We start from the raw sequence: 20730 nt of genomic DNA on the forward strand, positions 1-20730 counted from the left end.
GAAGTCTCAGACAGGATTTGTCACAAAACATCTTGAATTTGTAAATGTACTAAAATGGTAGCAGGAAATGCAGACAATTTAAAATGCTGTGTAAAGTGATGGTTGTTTATAAAGTTGATTAGAAAAAGAATTGAACTGTGCTAGTCTAATAGAAATATAGCTTTTGTTCAAATACTATTTTATTTAACAGATGGTGAAGCAATGACAGGAAGGAAACTAACTGTTCATACTTAAGAGATGGATCAACACCAAAATGGCATCATCCTCTATTAGTACAAAAGTTGTGAAAGACGAAGTCTCAATGTCTTTTAACAATATGAAGTCCCAAGAACAGAGAAAGCTGTCCTATACCAAGCCAGACCATTGGTCCACCTAGCTTGGGATTGTCTACCCTGACTGCTAGCAGTTCTCCAAAGTATTAGGGAAGGTTCTTTCCTAGAGAGGATGTGGATTGAACCTAGATAATTACACTTACAAAGCTCGTGTTCTACTCCTGAGCTACATCCCTTTCCAAAAAGTATGAAATGCTTCATAAGTTTGCAGATCATCCTTGTGCAGGTGATGTAGTAATCTCTGTATCATTCCAATTTTCGTATACGTTCTACCAAAGTGAGCCACTCTATTGGAATACTGGCATTGTGATCTGAGATGCAGATTACAAATGATTTCCCCTTTTCTACTTTCCTGGAGCTCTCACCCTCATGCCGTGGGCAATAGAGTGGGGGTGGGACACCTGTGATCCTCCAGATGTTGTTGTACCCCAACTGCCACCAACCTCAGTATGCATGGTTAATGATCAGGGTTTCAGGATGGAGGGAAAGAAAAATGCCTGCCTCTCTGCAAATCTTGAACAGCACTGCAAAGGAGATTCCAAGCTGTTGGGCAAGTGCTGAAAAACATAGCGATCACATTTAATTTGAAGTTGACAGCATTACAGAAAGAAAAAAAACAGGTTTACAGGAATGGGGTTGCACAGCATGGCTTAAAACTGAGCAGCTTTTGCTGTATCACAAGAAGAAGATTGGCGATATCTCAGTAAAGACTTCAAAAACAGCTTTTGGTGTTCATAATATCACTGCTCAAGAGAAAAAACATTTCATTATAAAACTAGATATTAAGTTTTCCAATGTTCTTTAGGAGCAGCTAATTTTAGCACAATTGTACGGGTTTGTGTGTGTGTTTTACAGAGCACAAGTAAATTTTCTTGTATTGCCATGCCTCTGAACAGCATTTTCTATGGGTTTAAGAAACACCAACCATTATATTTACAAAACGTTAAACACAGTAAAATCTTTTAAGATTGCCTTGGATGCTAACAAAATGCTACACGTTTATTTATATAAAAGCATCAATGTACCCGGAATTCTTTTTTTCCACATCATTTAACACAAGTAACAAACCAGGATGCTACCTAAAGAAAAATGAACATCTGGCGAAATGTGTCATACGCTTGGGGTTCACAGATGCTGCTATGTTTAACTTCTATGCTTTACAGCTATAAGATTTGTTCACAATTCTTAAGAACAAGAATAAAAATGTGTTCTATCTAAAGTGCCCTCCCACCATTGAAACAGGCAACTATGCATTTATAGATGAAATATACTAACGATGGCCTTCATGTTAGGTTTTATTTTACCATTTAGACATTCAAATTAACTAAAAAGGAGGGAAAGGTGCTTTGTGTGATGCTGACAACCAATTCTGCTGCATCAGGACAGACAAATGCACAAATCCGTAATTTATTAAGCACCTCATCTGAACTATTTAGTCTCATCTTAATTTAGAATGTTAGGTCCAACGCACAACTTTCAAAAGCTAAATAAAGCAAATAATCAATTGGCCCATCATTAATGTTGTGAACTTGACAGTACTGCTAAGTCAACACAAGATAAGCCAAGATGTCTTAATGACATTTTATAAGATCATTTGAGAGAATGGTTAAGTTTTAACAACTCAGTGCTAAATTTTAATTCTTTTGCCATAAACTGAAGAAAGAGTTTACATGGAGTTTGCAGCAACAAACTGCTGTAAATTTTGCAATTTTGAAAAGGCGCTATAGTATTGCAAAGAGAATTATTTTAATTTTTAAAAGCAAAGATCTGCTGAGGAAAGGTGCATACATTTGCATTTCAAACAGCTGCAAAATATCACTCCTGTGATGGAAAGGAAATCAATAGGAAGCTTAAAAACATATATAGGATATAAAATATCTGATCTTCTCACATGTTTAATCACTTGGACAGTACCAAGTATGGGGATGAAGGAAGAGAATGACATGTATGCACTGATTCAGGACTGATACACCACTCATTAAACATTCCTGGTCTAATGAGCGTGGCCCAAAATGATACAGCCTTCCTTAGCTTTGAAACATTGTGCCGTCAACACAGCTCCTCTGTCACCTTTTCATCCCACTAAGCATCTGTATTTGTTTCTCTCGGACAGAAACAACTGCTAACAGTGGCATACCGGAAAGCATCAGTTTTACTGCTAATGCAAAATAGCAGATGGAAGCAGAGAGCAACCAGGACCAAAATCATGCACGTTTACTACCATGCAATCATATTCCCAGGGTGATTACAATAAAATGACATTTACAATGTAAAATACAAAAAACATACTCAAAGGGCAACAAGGTCCCCAAAAGAGCAGGATTAAAACTGTACTTAAAAAAAGCTAATGTGGGGAGGGAAGGTCTTTGCTGGTTGCCGAAAAGACAGTGAAACAGGCTCCAGGTAAACCTTTCTGGGCAGTTGAACTCCTTCTGTGAGCATCTCTTAATCTATTCCTTCAAACCCCAGTACAAACCCCTCTCCTCTATGGATTCTTCAGCTTCAAATGTTTGGTTTTAGTTTGGATTGAGACAAAGTACCTGTAGTTGTATTTGAACATATTCATCTTCTGTTAATCTTGACTCTCCTGTTATTCCATTGTACCCCACTCCATCCACAACTGAAACTTTAACTGTAAGCTCCTTACAGCAGAGACTTTCTTTTTGCTTACCTTATTTTGAAAGTGGCAAAGTGTACACTGATGACAATAAGTAAAAACAACTTGAGATCACTCTAAAACAGGAGTGGTTAACATCTGGCACTCCTGATGTTGCTGGATTACAACTCCCATCATTCTTGACCCCATAACCATTAGCCATTGTGGCTGAGGCTGATGGGAACTGGAATCCAACAACATATTATCCACCCCTGCTGTATAAGGAAGCGTGTAACACATCCCAAAAGTTTTAGATCAGTTGCAAGAGTTGCACAACAAATACCATGTGAAGTTGAAATGATGAATTCCACATCTGGAAAAGCCTTGTGACAAACATATATGCTCATCCTATAATGTTACTCTAAATGCAAGGTGCACCAAAATTGCATGCTGCCGCCACACAAACACTTCGCCTGTGCCCTGTGCAACTGATGTGTTCTTCTCTGTTTGAATTGTAACAAGTCTCTCGCTACAAAAAAGATAGAGCAGAATCAAAGACTGGGCTACATGTGAACGGCATATACAACATATACACATGTGGATGGAAAGTCCCTGGCCTGCTGCCCCATGACATGTTGAGGATTGTTGGTTTAGGAACCATGTGAACTGTCTCTTACTGAATGGTGCACAATTAATACATTTTCCCTACAGGCAGAAGCCCCATCACACAATTTCAGCCCACTTACCCAACTCCAATCCACTTGCACAACAGGATTTATGGTTTCTTCCCAACCACTCCAGCCTCCTGTGCACCCATAAAATCAGCCCCAGAAGGTCCCACAAACAGAGCTTGGAAAAGTTACTTTTTTGAACTACAACTCCCATCAGCCCCAGCCAGCATGGCGCTGGCTGGGGCTGATGGGAGTTGTAGTTCAAAAAAGTAACTTTTCCAAGCTCTGCCCCCAAATCTCCAGAGCAGATACAAGGGGCATGCAAGGGGCGAGGAGAGGAAGGGAAAGCCCTTTGCACAAATACCCGCTTGTGCTACATTGGACCTTATCCATTTTTTTTATATACTGTTTTAACTGTTGCGGCTTTCCCCCAAAGAATTCTGGGATTTGTAGTTTAGAAAAAGTGCTGTGAATTCTCAGCTGAAGATTCCTCCCCCCTCCCCGAACTACAGTTTCTAGGATTGTCTGGGTAAAAAGAATGTCTATAGCAGTGGTTCCCAGACAGAGATCCGTGAGCTTCATTCAGAGGGTCCATGGCATGGCTATAAAAACACAATTAGGTATCATACAGCACCTAGCACAGCACACTACAATTGCAACAGGCAGAAAAATAATTAAGCAGTCCACCATCAGCAATTTTCAAGTGGTCGGAGGGGGGGATTTGGGGACCACTGGTCTACATTGTAGATATCTACGGCCCTTGATATCCGAAACTGAGAGAAAACATGCATGGGAATTAAATTTCTTTTAACCAGACAGGTAGAACACTGTACCAGTGTTTTTCTCAGTTTATGCCGTTTCCTGTTGGGGTGATATGCATATTAGCTTCATAATAAATCTGTTTCAAACACTTTATAGCGTTACTGTTCCATTTTGCTTTTTTAGCACTTCACACCCACAGCAAAAGGAGGTACAGTAGGGCCCCACTTATACGGCAGGTTAGGGACCAGACCCCTGTCGTAAAGCAAAAATTGCCAAAAAGCGGAACATCGATCAGCTGTAGTGCGGGGAGCTCCAGCTGACAGCACTTGGCCCCTGAAGCTCCCCCTGCAACAGCTGATCGATATTCCACTTTTCCATGCATCGCCCTCTCCCTCCGCTCACTCTCATTATGGTGAGGGAGTAGTTCTCCCCTTCCGCAGCAGGCTCGCAGGGAGAGAGCTACCCACCTGCGCCTGATCGCTCACCCTCCATCACCTCCCTTGCTCGTCCCACGTTGTCCGCTCGCTCTCCCCACACCAGTTCGTGCCCTCACTCGCCCTCCACCGCCTCCCTCTACAATAAAATGGCGCCGGACGCCCTTCTCGGACTCAGTTGCTGAACGTGTCGTCAGAGCTTGGAAACATTTCTTTTTTGAACTACAACTCCCATCAGCCCAACTGTAGTTTAAAAAAGGAATGTTTCCAAGCTCTGACGATGCGCTTAGGGCGTCAGGCACCATCAATTTGCATCCTGCCGCAAATTCGCTGCAAAAACGGAACAAGTGCTGAACATATGGGACATGGACACAATTCAAAACCGCCACATTAGCGAAGCGCCAAGAAGTAAAGCGCCGTAAAGCAGGGCCCTACTGTACCTCAATGGTTCCCTGAATCTACTTGCTGGTAATGTCACTATACTATAAACTTATTCTGTAGAATCTGGCCTGGTTTCAGAATGCCCTGTAGTTTCCAAATCTTTTAAAACCTCAAATGGGGGTCTTTACAGAAACATTTCACCAGCTTTCTCTTTATATATACTAGATGTATACAGATTTCGGTTTTGTAATATTATCTGTGTTTCCCCTCAAGTCAAATTAAGAATTTTCAGCCTATTTTTCTTAGCACATTTCTTCTCAAGAGATTACAATACAAGCTACCATTTTTCAGGACTCTGGCGCAGTGGCGCTCTCGGTAATAAATTACACATTGTTAGCAATTCAGCTACTTTTATTTCTTTTGTTCCTTATTAACTTGGATCGATGCCATCTGGTTCTCCTGATTTATTGCTAGTTACCTTCGTTTCCACCTGTAGGCCTCCTATATCAACCAGTCTGGACAGCAGGGCTTCTCAATACATTCCTACAAAAGCCACACACTAACCACCTGGGGACAGAATGCAAATTGTGGGCCCATTACCTCAAACTCAGGCCTCATGACCTCAAACAAGGACACCCTCAAACAAGCCCTTCTAACCCACCCTCAAAAAACAAAAAAAGATTTACAAGATGCTAATGCTGGCAAACACTCTTAAATTATTGCTGCAAACTGCCCCCAAACTACTTAACCATTAGTATGAAGAACTCTGCATCCAGAAAGAAAGAGGGGTATATTTCAATTATTCATTTCACCGAATCATTATGGGAGAAGTGGGAATGCTAATTGACATTAGTAATTGTGCAGAAAGAGTTATTCTAAGTTAATAAATTCCTAGTCAAGAGCATAAAGTGCAGCCATTACAATCTCTGCATATTGAATTTTTGGGATGAAAGAAAAGTTCATTCCCAGTCCAGTACAAAGTGAAACACATACCCCCCCTTTTTAGTTATGTCTCTTTGTTAAAGCCTCCCATGAGGACAGAACTGTTTTGGATTTACTGCTCCTCTGCTTGTCCACCTTCTCAAAACAGAAATAAGTTTCACCTTCAAAATCGTTATTCTAAACTTTCTGAGCTCTCGTAAGAGCAACAAGTGTTTTGAACTTTGTGTTTGTGTGCGCGCATGTTTCTAAGTGTGCAACAACATCATTAGCTGCCACTCGAAGACAATCACGCTTTGCAAGCAAAAACAAAATATGGTTATGTGACACAGATTTTCACACCACGGTAATGAATGGTAAAGGCTTAGACCATACTGAGAATGGCAGGGCTTCAACTATCCTCCTTTGCTCCCTGTACTTTCCAAGGCAACAGCCATACATCTTCCTCCTCTTCTGCTCATTACTTATCCCAATTCAACACCCTTTCCCATGTGCCCAAGAGTTTTGAATTACTTCCGAATTCTAGAGGCATAATACATTATAGGTGAATATAATCGTATTTCATTTTACATATGATATGTGGCTAGGATCCAAGAGAGGCTTATGTCTACATCACCCATGGGGAGCTGTACAATCTGGCTGCGGTTCTTTGTACTGTGTAAAATACTGCTCTGGAAGATGTTTCAGTTTTCATAAGTTTTTTGTGGTGTGTGTGCAGCAGAATAGTGGGGGCCTCCCAAAGCCTCAGTGCAACACCACATATGGCTAGCTGTGTCAGAATGGGAAAGGGGCAAAAGACCATCATTGCATCTAATTTCCTACCACAAGGCAGAAGCACCCACTCACCAGCCCTGGAGCATGCTATGCACACTTGAACAGTGTTCCAATAAGCAAAGGGAGTGTGCTTGATTCATGGAACAAACCAAGTACAAAAAGAAGCCCAGGTGATGTCCCTGGAGGTTATCTCCCAGCAGAGGATCAGAGACATGGGACTGTATTCAAGTTAGCCACATCTGTGAGTCTATTCTGAGTAGGACTAGTATGGAACACCATTGTGAGCATCCAACAAGATGTTTCACGTGAAATGTTATGAAGTGGGAGGGTGATTGCCCCCCCCCCATTCACCACCTCATTTGCAAGAGGCAAGTTGAAAGAGGGCATTTGCCAACTTTCAGGAGGTGTGGGGGCAGAAACCACTGAAGTGTGTTGGGGGGCAGAAAACGTTTACCTTAGGAGAATGTTGCAGGAACAATCCTGCTCTTCCTTTTAAGCAACATTACTCCCCTCCAAACACATGTGAACTAGGGCACAGCCTTAGTGGTAGAGAGATATGCCTGGCATCCTGTTCCTGATGAGGCAGTTCCCAAAGGTGGCACAGAGCAGATGAGTGAAAGACAGACAGAGGAAAGAAGAGCTATCATAATACACAAGGAAAAGCCACCCTTCTGAACCTCAAATGGGACACAATTGTCCAAGAGTTCCCTTCCCACTGAGGTGTTATATCCTTGAAGCTGTTCTAGGAAATTATTCCTCAAACATTCTTTATCAAACGTATATATTGCCTCTATCAGCCTAGCTGTCTAGGCTGCTTACCAACCCATTAAAACTTTTTTACAAAAACACCAAAATTTAAATAGTAAAAACAATGAAAACCAATTTTAAAAAACCCTCAAAGAGTTGGGCGAAGAGGATTAGACAAATTCATGGAGGATAAGGGTATCAATGACTATTGGCCACAATAGCTCTGTTCTACCTCCACTATTTGAGGTAACATGCCTCTGCATACCACAGGAGGGGAGAGTAATGTGCTCTAATCCTGCTTGTGGCTTTTCATAAGCATCTGGTTGGCCACTGTGCAAACAGGATGCTAGACTAGATGGGCCACTGGCCTGATCCAGCAGGCTCTTGCATTCTTAGTTAAGAAGTCTTCCCTGCCTTTTAAGTGCCTAATTGTTCTCCAAGCTAAATAGCTGGGCACCTCCTCTGGGCCTCTCTGGACTGAATTTGAGTTCCTGATGCACCAGTAACATAACCTCAACTACCACTGGCTGCAAGTCACAGTCATAATTCCTATATATATTTACATGTATACATCACCACAGAGTAAAAAGGTCCTTATTAGCTCCAAATCCAGTTTCCTTTCAACACAATATTTTTAAAGTAATGTATTATTTCTTTGAAAGCATTGATAAACTGCTTAATATTTCAGACAATCTCTACAGTCATCCCTGTTCCCCCGCAACTCCTACATATGATTTCAAAAACAGAGATTGCTGGGATCATCCCCCTATATAGGCATTTAATATGCTTCTGGAAATAAAAAAACAGCTAATTCTCTATTCAGCATGGCATTTGTAGGCATTAAATTTAATAAAATGACCCCAATAAAAGTTAATCAGAAGGTGTTTAAATGTATCGGCAATAAAACAAATTTTATGGCTAGCAGAGTCAGTTATCTTCTGTGACAAATTAACTGAGCACTCAAAATGAGATGCATCAGTACCATTTTAATAATGAAAAATGAATGTGAATCAAAACACAGCTAAAGAGGACCTCAGTGCCACTTCCCAAATGGCAATCATCACACACAAAAATTATCCATTATCACAATAACAAGGATCAACACATTGTGGCTGGCCTTGGCAGACAGCCAAAAATGTGTGGTCAACCGGACCCTGCCCGCTCCCAAGCGTCACACCTCTAAAATGGGCTGCAGGGTCAGGAACAGATTCTGCCTCACCATCACTATCCCATCCCTGCTGCTACATCCATGCTTTGAGTTGAGGAGGGAGGTGGAGATTGCCTCCACAGTTGAAGGACATGTCAAGGGACCTTAGAAGCCAAGGCACAATTTTAAGAGTGATCCCCTTCCCTCCAAGCTGAAGAGGAAGACTACGAACTGAAGCACAGCAGGAGAACAAACCTCAGCTCTCCTTGCCATCTCCAGATGGGAAGGCTGGGGCTTGTGGGCCTGGCCCCCTAACACAGAGGCACTTGGAGTGTCTTAAAGGCAGCAGACAAACAAGCTTCTGCCCTCTCTTATGGTCCCAGAGCTTGAAACAGGAAAAGGGTGTGTTAGTTTGACCGTGTACTTTTCAGCACCTCAGAAACACAATGGCCAAAATAACCCTGAGCAATCCTCCCAACCCTGGAGCCAAGAAGGAGGCAGGTTTCCAAGGGCTTCAGAAGCACAGTGCAGCTCCTGGACAATCATCTCCTTCCGAAATCCCAAGGTTAAGAGGTAGACAGGAGGCACTTTGGGTTCAATGAGGTTTTATCAAATGCATTTCTGGCAGTGCACTACCTGCTCTCTTGTGATACAATTTGGAAAAGATGGGTGTCTATGCCCATGAAGCAGCACAAAGTCTTCATAGCGGAGTGGAAGAAAGCAGCTCAACAGAACTTTTGGGTTAGATGAAGTATGAGCAGGGGATGGGAAGGGAGAGCTATACCCAAGGCTTCGTGATAGGACACTTCTGATTTTTTTATTTATTTGATTTATATCCCACCCTTCTGCCCAGTAGGAGCCCAGGGCGGCAAACAAAAGCACTAAAAACACTTTAAAAATCATAAAACAGACTTTTAAATCTATTAAAACAAAATATCTTTAAAAACAGTTTTTTAAAAAAAAAAGCTTTAAAAACATCTTTAAAAAAAGAAAAAGGTTTAAAAATATATTAAAAAGCCATTCCAACACAGATGCAGGCTGGGATAAAGTCTCAACTTAAAAGGCTTGTTGATTGGCATAACATGTGGAGGAAGAGCATCCTGCTTATGATATAGCCACTTGGATTTCAACAGGGGGCTCGGCTCACATTTTCCAAACAAAATGATATGAAACTGATGTACTGACTATTGGCCATCAGCGGGCATTTGCCATTTTCAAATGTTGGGAACTGTCTCTATGAAATTTCAACACGTGACATCAATACTTGAACTTCTTGAATTCACATTTTTGTATGTATAGCCAACCTTTCTGTTCCTCCAAAGAGTCCAAGGCCAACATCACCAAAAAGGTCCTCTTCTCCAACAGCCACGCCTCATTTGGCAGGAACAGCAGGAAAATGATCTATGAAGATGACATCAGGATCTCATATATACCTAAACAAGACCGTGAAATCATTGTCTGAGGTCCTTCTTCATGCATCCCTGCCAAATGAGGTGGCTACTGGAGAGAGGGCCTTTGTTGGTGGTGGCACTCTTGTTATGGAATATCTGCCCTAGAAAGGCTCACCTAACACCCACATTATGATCCTTTCGGCATCAGGTGAAGCCTTTTTTATTTTCCCATGTGTTTAAAGTTCAAGATTCTAGTTTTGGTGTACAAAGCCCTATACAGCTTGGGACCAGGATACCTGAAAGACCATCTTATCCCTTATATACCCAGTCGATCACTGTGCTCTGCAGGTGAGGGCCTCTTGCAGATACCATCTTATCAGGAGGTCTGTTCTGCACAACATAGGAAGTGGACCTTTAGTGTAGTGGCACCAATCCTTTGGAATTCCCTCCCCTTAAATATTAGACATATCTTTTTGGCACCTACTGAAGACCTTCCTCTTTCATCAAGCCTTTTAAGTAGAGACCTTATCCCAGTCTACATCTGTGTTGGAATTGCTTGTAATATAGTTTTAACCCTTTAAAAAAATGTTTTTAAAGCTTTTTAAAAAATGTTTTTAAAGATGTTTTGTTTTAATGGTTGTTGTGTTTTAATATATTTTAAAGTCTGTTTTTATGATGTTTTAAAGTGTTTTAGTGCTTATGTTTGCTGCCCTGGGCTCCTACTGGGAGAAAGGGTGGGATATAAATCAAATAATTGAATAAATAAATAAATTCATCTGTTAGTGCTTTTAAAATGTTTTATAATTGTTTCCTCTCTATTTTTATTGTTTTTATTTTGTTTGCTTTTTTAAAAGGCCTGTAAATTGTATTGTTCACTACTTCAGGGGTTGGCAACATAGTGTCCCTCCACAAGTTGCTGAACTCCAACAGCCCCAGCCAGCACAGCCAATGGTCAGAAGTGATGGAAGTCACAGTCCAACAAAATCTAGAGGGCATCTGCTTTACATCATACACCCACTGCAATGTTATGGGTAACTGATGTAAGCAAAACAGACATAGACATGGGTAATCCAACAGATTCAAGCAAAGAGATTCTGGAAGACCATTGTGTGTCATTTGGTATTCCAAATTAGCTACTACTCTGAAAAAGGGCGAGGCATTTCAGATAGCTTAAGGCCAGTTAACCTTTTGTTTGCCATTCTTCCTTCCCTATGTAATCCATGAAGTATCCATAAAAGACTTTCTATTGTCAAGGCTCTATTAACAAAAGGTGAGCTTTGTATCTCATAAGAGTCCTCCCTTTAAGAAGCAGTTGCACTGAAAACATAGCTCATGTTGTTCTTCCTTAAGAGTGAAGGTAGAGAAGACATAGGGCAGCCCTACATGAAAAGTCTGCACAATATATGAATATGCCACCTGAATATGTTACCTGAAGGTTATGCCTGGCAGCCTGATCTGCATTGCTGCTTATTAAGAAACAAGGAAGATATTCTCCTGGGAAGATGCAGCGATGGCCAAAGTGAACAATTAAAACCAATTATCAGTCTTGTCAAGTCTGCAGGATCTTGAGGGAAAGTTCCATTCATTTCCCTCCTCTCCAGCTTCCACAATTTAGCAAACTGAAGGTCAACACTGGATTTTGGCACATTCCAACTAATATTTGCTGATTCTTTTCCGTTCATCTCTTCTAAGGTGAAACCCAAAGGAAAAGGAAACACATTTTTAGAAAGTCTTGGGTATTTTAGAGAGTCAGTTGATATTCAGATTGAGTTGTTCTGATAAAATCTTAACTGCAGTGTATTTAACATATTTTTGGCATACTTTCATCATTGCAATTGCCTCTCTCTTGTACGTTGTCACCTCTCTAAATACAGGAGCACCAATATCATGAACATAGGTCTACAAACATTGAGTACCCAAACACATAGGGTGAATCCTTTTTTCACAAAACTGTTAAATTACATTTTCCAGTGTATTTTTAGAACATCATAAAGCCTGTTGAGTTTTATCAGATGAAACATGGTTCTATACAACATGGTCAAGAAATCAGAAGAAACACATTTCCTAAACATGGCTTGGGACCACAATACCTGATGGAACATCTCTCCTGACATGAACCCACTCGTAGACTAAGCTAAACATCAAAGGCCCTCCTCCAGGTGCCTCCTCCAAGGGAAGCTCGCAGGCTGGCAACAAAGGAGAAGGCCTTTTAAGGGGTGGCCCCCAAATTATGGAATGATCTCCCTGACGAGGTGTGCCTCATCTTTTTGGCGCCAGGTCAAGACTTTCCTCTTCTCCCAGGCATGTTAGCACGTGTTTTTAAATTGCTTTTTAAAAACGTGTTTTTAAATGTGTATATTTGTATATTTGTTTTTAATGTTTTTAATTGTTGTAAACCGCCCAGAGAGATTAGGCTATGGGGCGGTATACAAATGTTGTTGTTGTTGTTGTTGTTGTTAGTAGTAGTAGTAGTAGTAGTAGTAATGATGCTGATGCTGATAATAATAATAATAATAATAATAATAATAATAAACAAACAGAATAGCCTAAGTGCATCACAATCCTGTAAAACCATTTAAGTTAAGTGAAAACCTGCCCATGTGTACTCATTTTGCATAATCTCTTATTTGCCTGCTGGACATGTGGGAGGACAAAGAACCCATGACACACACTAGGGCTGTTTATATGAGCCCCTTGATGCAAGTAACTCAACGCTCCGAGGAGAAAGGGGGACTGCCCCAAAAGGCTCTGTCCCCATTACCCATGTGCCTCCTGCTTCTGATGTTCTGCCCAATGTACAGGCATTGCAGGCAGTATGGAACTAGGAGGTACAGCTCTTCTTCCCCTTCCATGCACTGAGAAAGGGCCACAACTCAGTGGTAAGGTATCTGCTCTGCATGCAGAAAGCCCCAGGTTCAACCCTTGGGATCCCCAGGTGGGGCTGGGAGAGACCCCAGTTTGAAATCTCGAAGAGCCACTGCCAGTCAGTGTGGACAAAACTGAGCTTGATGGACCAACAGTCTGACTCTCAAATAGGCAGCTTCCCATGTTCCTATGCATTGAGTATAGGCATGAAGAGGGTTCTAATGAATGGCCCTACTGAGGCTCTATTCCACTAAATACCCCCCTGAGCACATACACGCATACTCCATGTGAAGCTTCTAGGATTTTGCTGATTAGAAGCCACTCATTTCCAAGAAGCTGCTTTTGTGCAAGAAAACTAGCTCTAAATCCAACAAACAAAAGAAACCGGCAGGCAAACAGCCTGGGGCTAGAAGCAGATCAGCCTCTAGCAAGGGTTGAACGCCACACATTTTCAATCTCAATGCCACAATCACAGTGGTTGCAAAAGTTTTTACATGCTAAGTTTCTTCTCTGTTCTGTGGTCAGATCTGTGGCTGACCTTGCACCTCATAACAATGTACATTGGGTTTAGTGTGACATCTTCCCTTTCACAAGGCTCTGTAGTTATATCAAACTGAGGTCTCACTCCCAAAAGGAATCACAGCAGCTGAACACAGACAAGTCTTGATATAATATTGTGATCAAAGTAGAAGGCAGTCTAATAAAACCCAGGTGGCTTTGGCTTATCATACATGGTGCTCATTACTTCAATTGCTCTGTTTAATAGATTGCCTGGTGTCAGCAGAAGGAGGTTTCTGCTATTAATTCCTCCTGTTATAACCCTACATGTGTTTTCTGGAGCTCTCTGATAAATCAGCTTTGTCCAGGAAAAACTTAAGGAGGGAAAAAATCTATTTTAGAAGTTCAGACCTTTTGCCACTGCTGGCAAAACCACAGAAACCACTGTGAATTTGCTTTATTCACTATTAACACAAGGCTAAACTAGTTTCTTGGGAGGTTCCAGATGACTCAAAACTTGCCAGAGTTTTGTGTGGGTTGATGAGTTTTTCTCCCTCCTTCCCAAAACCACACAAAAATGCTAACTTTGTTGCAAGATAAATTCTGGATAAAGGTGGTCTGTTATTTTCACATTTGTCCTTCTGTTAACAACATAAGAACATAAGCAGAGCCTGCTGGATCAGGCCAGTGGCCCATCTAGTCCAGCATCCTGTTCTCACAGTGGCCAACCAGGTGCCTGGGGGAAGCCCGCAAGCAGGACCCGAGTGCAAGAACACTCTCCCCTCCTGAGGCTTCTGGCAACTGGTTTTCAGAAGCATGCTGCCTCTGACTAGGGTGGCAGAGCACAGCCATCATGGCTAGTAGCCATTGATAGCCCTGTCCTCCATGAATTTGTCTAATCTTCTTTTAAAGCCATCCAAGCTGGTGGCCATTACTGCATCTTGTGGGAGCAAATTCCATAGTTTAACTATGCGCTGAGTAAAGAAGTACTTCCTTTTGTCTGTCCTGAATCTTCCAACATTCAGCTTCTTTGAATGTCCACGAGTTCTAGTATTATGAGAGAGGGAGAAGAACTTTTCTCTATCCACTTTCTCAAGGCCATGCATAATTTTATACTCTTCTATCATGTCTCCTCTGACCCGCCTTTTCTCTAAACTAAAAAGCCCCAAATGCTGCAACCTTTCCTCGTAAGGGAGTCGCTCCATCCCCTTGATCATTCTGGTTGCCCTCTTCTGAACCTTTTCCAACTCTATAATATCCTTTTTGAGATGAGGCGACCAGAACTGTACACAGTATTCCAAATGCGGCCGCACCATAGATTTATACAACGGCATTATGATATCGGCTGTTTTATTTTCAATACCTTTCCTAATTATTGCTAGCATGGAATTTGCCTTTTTCACAGCTGCCGCACACTGGGTCGACATTTTCATCGTGCTGTCCACTACAACCCCGAGGTCTCTCTCCTGGCTGGTCACCGTCAGTTCAGGCCCCATGAGCGTATATGTGAAATTCAGATTTTTTGCTCCAACATGCATAATTTTACACTTGTTTATATTGAATTGCATTTGCCATTTTTCCGCCCATTCACTCAGTTTGGAGAGGTCTTTTTGGAGCTCTTCGCAATCCCTTTTTGTTTTAACAACCCTGAACAATTTAGTGTCATCAGCAAACTTGGCCACTTCACTGCTCACTCCTAATTCTAGGTCATTAATGAACAAGTTGAAAAGTACAGGTCCTTGAGGGACTCCACTTTCTACAGCCCTCCATTGGGAGAACTGTCCGTTTATTCCTACTCTCTGCTTTCTGCTTCTTAACCAATTCCTTATCCACAAGAGGACCTCTCCTCTTATTCCATGACTGCTAAGCTTCCTCAGAAGTCTTTGGTGAGGTACCTTGTCAAACGCTTTTTGAAAGTCTAAATACACTATGTCCACTGGATCACCTCGATCTATATGCTTGTTGACACTCTCAAAGAATTCTAATAGGTTACTGAGACAGGGCTTTCCCTTGCAGAAGCCATGCTGGCTCTGCTTCAGCAAGGCTTGTTCTTCTATGTGCTTAGTTAATCTAGCTTTAATCATACTTTCTACCAGTTTTCCAGGGACAGAAGTTAAGCTAACTGGCCTGTAATTTCCGGGATCCCCTCTGGATCCCTTTTTGAAGATTGGTGTTACATTTGCCACTTTCCAGTCCTCAGGCATGGAGGAGGACCCGAGGGACAAGTTACATATTTTAGTTAGCAGATCAGCAATTTCACCTTTGAGTTCTTTGAGAACTCTCGGATGGATGCCATCCGGGCCCGGTGATTTGTCAGTTTTTATATTGTCCATTAAGCTTAGAACTTCCTCTCTCGTTACCACTATTTGTCTTAGTTCCTCAGAATCCCTTCCTGCAAATGTTAGTTCAGGTTCAGGGATCTGCCCTATATCTTCCACTGTGAAGACAGATGCAAAGAATTTATTTAGCTTCTCTGCAATCTCCTTATCGTTCTTTAGTACACCTTTGACTCCCTTATCATCCAAGGGTCCAATTGTCTCCCAAGATGGTCTCCTGCTTTGAATGTATTTATAGAATTTTTTGTTGTTGGTTTTTATGTTCTTAGCAATGTGCTCCTCAAATTCTTTTTTAGCATCCCTTATTGTCTTCTTGCATTTCTGCATTGCAGAAATTGTCTTCTTGCATTTCTTGCATTGTTGGGATTGCCATTTGAGATAGCCACTGAATGACTTGCAGCTATAAAAAGTTGAGTACAGGAGAGCAAAATGTTGCCTACAGATCTTCTCTCAAATGTCACCCACACATTTTGTCTAAACAACCAAAAAGTTAGTTTGAAAGCTCACAGCCACATAAAGTTTTCAAGATTACAACAATCACTAAGTTGTTTGAAAAAGGCACACATTTTTATTTCTCTTCCTCAAATACACACACACACACACACACATTAAGAGTACATATTCATACCATCAATTCATGAGTGCAGTTTGTAGTCAGCAGCACTGGAACTGTCCCAAAGAAAAATCAATGGCACTCTCCTCCTTTCACTATCCTAGGCCACTGCAACAAGTCAACCGTGTGGAACTGTATGACCAGCACCACTCCATGTTAACCATGTGGTTCTGTGCTGTGATGAATATGAGGGTTGGAAGAAACCAGCTCCAGGATCCTATCACTGCTGACTGTGCAAGCTCCTTAGGACCAGAGCAGATTGCAATCAGAGTACCCTGATGCTTCTTTAAAGAAGGGGAAAAGTTGTGCAGCAGGCAGAAGCACAGAATGAATGGGCAAGGCTCAAATCAAATGCCTATATAATTAATTTCTCTTCTACGCGAGCAAGCCTGGATGCAGGACTACAGTGGGGGCTATTGGGATCCAAGGCTTTGGGGCACTATTTTACTGCCAACATCCCCTGTAAGCTACATCCTTAAGGAGTGCTTTTTTTCTACCTGTACATAACCAATTTCTCCACCATCTTCTGGACCCACAACACCACTGTTACCTCAGCAGACCTTCTTAATTTCCTAAGCAATGTTGCTTTCAAACAACAAAAACAGAAACAAAAACCCTTCTTATGAGTCTGAACAGCTCCAAACACAGTGCTGGCAATATATAAGCAGTAAGATAAAGTGCAGAGACCTAGTTAAAAGACTGGAAGCCCAAGAAAAGACGGCCAAGAAATGCCAGGTTGACTGATTCAGCTGCTCCCTTCTGGGATTTTGTGGTTTATTTTTTTTCAGCCATGAAAGGCACTACACCCAAGGATGAACCATTTTCAAAGCTTTCCAAATAACAAGCCTTCCATTTTCAAGGCTGTTTCTTGTTATGGTTGTTAAAAGAAAAGAAAAAAAGAGGTGCTCTTAAGCTGGTTCAAAGCGTTTCAGGAGTGGCACCCAGCGTCCAAATAGATTCCTTACAACAGATTCCTTACTTGGCTCCTGACAATCATTTTGTTCAGCATCTCTCACTTCACCGCCTACTGGAAACAAGACTGTACAACTCTGTGTGTGCAGAAACACTTTGATATTGTTTTTCATGCATGGTACTCAATTCACAAGTGTAGGGAGGTTTAATTTTCAGCTACTTAAGGATAAAGAACTCTAGGCTATTCTGGTTAACAGAAAAGTAAGATATACAAATTTCACCTAGAGACTGTACTAAAGTCAGAAATAAACATAAAATAAGTTTACAGACCATATTTCCACTCACGAGTCAAACAACACACACTGATCTGATGCGAAACCTCAGTATGGTTTCCTAGTACAGTAAAGGCACCTGCCTTGAATGAGAAACTACTTCTTCCAAGCATGACACTGTCCAGACCCACCATTCAAAGACACTTACTACCATACAGGAATACAATTACTCACAACTGATTTGACTGTATTTGTTTTTGTCTCGCACACAAGGCTATTTCAAAAGTCAACAGTTTTATTTAAGCTCTACCCAGAGACAAAATCATCAAGGAATCAGTTTAGAGAAGACACATGGATTTAGGCTGCTGCTGTTGTTATTGCTACGCTTAATCATATATTAATAAGGGACTATTTTAAGAACACCGACTTGTACAAAGCACTTTCTATACAATAGTCCTCAATTCCAGTCATTATTATGCCCACGTTTCAGATAGAGAACTGATGCTGAACAACTTGTTCTCTGCAAACAATGAAGTGGGATTTAGTTTTTTAACACTCTTCATAGCACTGAAAATTCAACGGGCCACATTCAGCCTAAGTTTCTAGGAGAGAATCCTCTCGAGTCACATGCATCTTTGCAAGCTACATATAAACATCTCAAAGGCAACACACTGCCCTCTCCCGTATCGATCTCATTTTCTTTACAATCCGTTTATTCACAGAAGGTATTTTTGTTGTTTAAGAAAGGACAGCTATTCCAACAATTTTAAAGCATTAATAATTCATCTGAGTATCATGCCTGGAAGAAGTAGTTTCTCATTCAAGGCAGGTGTCTTTACTGTACTAAGAAACTATACTGAGGTTTTATCTGAGTGCTTTATGTCAGACATCCCAGGCACGTTTATACAACTGTGTTACATACTTTAAAACCTCTGCTGTAATAATAATAAATAATAACAACAACAACAACCACTGCTGTGCAGGTAATAGCCGGCACCGGAGTCAAGAGACCAAAATTCTGTGTGGTGAGTTTCAGTACCAGAACATAATATTTGGCCATAAACACTAATATATATTAAATCCATCCTGCAAGTAAACCTCAAGGACTTCAAATGAAACTGTTTTTTCTTTCTAGGATAAACTTGTAGGGTTGCAAGCATATGAATGTGGCGGGCTTGGGAAAAAATGACCTTTTTTAACATCAACCTTCCTAAAATCTCAAATACCCCTGTAAGTTGACTACTGATTCCTAAAACAGAAAAAAGAGGGGAGAGAAAGACTGAACATACCCACCACAAATCACAGATTTCCAAGATAACAGGATACTTCTGTCAAAATACTATTTTCAAACTGTACAACACAGACTGGATCATGCGCCAAATACTACTGCAATTTAAGGAATTAAACAAAATATTCCTTTAATGAAACTCTGAAACAGGCTTTTCAATTCTTTTGCACTTTAGTGTGACCCAAGTGCTTTCTTGATCTTAACCTACCTACAACACTGCAACTTTATGGTCAGGTTACCCGAAAGAGCAACCGCTCACACAATAAGAAACACTGTGGACAAGAAAGAGACTCCAAAGTGTGAAAAGCATTTTCAATCTTTCTTGAAAAGAAGTTTCCTCAATTCCATTCCAAAACCTAAGGACCACACTCATGCTTCCCAAGGTTAACAATCATATATATGCAAACACATGCACACAAAGCATTCAAGGATTCCCATGTGCAATTCAAGGGCCTCCACTTCTGACAGCAAGTTTTTATACTGCAATATACTGTAGGCGGCACATGAAGCTCTCCTCACTTTGGGGAGCAGTTTTTCTGGTGGTTTGGTCCACATATAGAAGTCCTACATGCGGCCCTAACGCATCCTATTTAGTTGTTGTTACTCTCTAAACGCAAGAAGATGTAGCAGTCTCTGAAGTCTGTAACTTTAGTTTCAAAACTGTGATCTTGTCAGACATGCACTCATGACCCAACTTTTGTTTTTATATCTGACTCTTTAAACTTCACTGTCTGTGAGGTGTGGTAGCCAGAAGGAAAGAAGCACCAATAGCCATTTTCCCTTGACTTAGCTGAAGCAAAACCATATCTCACGGTCCTTGCTCTCAGATAATTGGGGTTAGTACTACGGCCTTAAACCTGAAAGTTGGAAAGTGTCGCAAATGCACTGAAGCAACAGAAAAAGCTGGTAGCGCACACTACAGATAAAACTGCCTTCATTTTAGCCAACAGGCACCAGACCGCACTAGGAATTTGTAACCAGGAATTTGATGGTGGGACTCAGGGATTTGACTTCCCCCACCCCCAAGCCATAGATCACAACACATTTTCATTTTTTTTTGTAATATAATTACAACATGTGCACATTCCACTGTGCAGTACAGGGGCAAAGAGTGGCTGGTTTAATTTAATGTGATAGCATCCAAAATCATGTGTTGAAAACTGTTAGTGGACATCTGAACCCTTATCGGCAAGCTGCCCGCTTGTGCTAACAATTCTGCATGATCCAGACAGATAGCGTTTGCTGGTGTTTGATTTACCTCCAACATCCTATTAACCAGATTAAATGCTGGCATTTACCTGACCTCCATAAACTGACTGTGTGCATTTTCAGAATATACTCAGCTACTGTACCATTCGCTTCCAACAGATATCTGTTTGTTGGTCTTGCTTTAAATAACGAGGAGTGGGTGCTGCAGGGAGCAGCACGATGTTCTGTGCCAAGACTTCCCATTCTTAACAACCATTAAAGGAACAGGGAAATAAGCAAGACTAGCGCAGAGAGAGAGAGAGAGAGAGAGAGAGATTTTTTGTAGGACAAGAGATAGGTAACAAATTCCCAGTCTCAATTCATTGCACAGCACTGTTGCTGAATGAAGGGAACATTACAACTCAGATTATTAAAATGAAGGTATAAACCTGATTTTGGTTTTGGGCCATTTTATTTTATTAAAAAGATAAGGAGCACAGAATTCCCTTGCTCCCCACCTCTTAATGTAAAAGTTGTTCCAAGAAGCTAGAGCTATACTAAAAATCAATTTTTTAAATAGAAAG

General features: G+C 41.2%; 1 protein-coding gene and 1 non-coding gene across 2 annotated transcripts in view; both read right to left on the reverse strand.

Annotated features, from left to right (window-relative positions):
- Positions 1 to 20730, reverse strand: part of EIF3H (eukaryotic translation initiation factor 3 subunit H) — a 95489-nt gene that overhangs the window by 32144 nt on the left and 42615 nt on the right. The gene's annotated exons all lie outside the window — the stretch shown is intronic.
- LOC133375972 (U6 spliceosomal RNA) lies at positions 514 to 615 on the reverse strand. The gene has a single exon (XR_009760362.1). It is a non-coding gene; the product is annotated as a U6 spliceosomal RNA (small nuclear RNA).

The sequence above is a fragment of the Rhineura floridana genome, chromosome 1, assembly GCF_030035675.1.
Source record: "Rhineura floridana isolate rRhiFlo1 chromosome 1, rRhiFlo1.hap2, whole genome shotgun sequence".
Classification (NCBI taxonomy): Eukaryota; Metazoa; Chordata; class Lepidosauria; order Squamata; family Rhineuridae; genus Rhineura; species Rhineura floridana.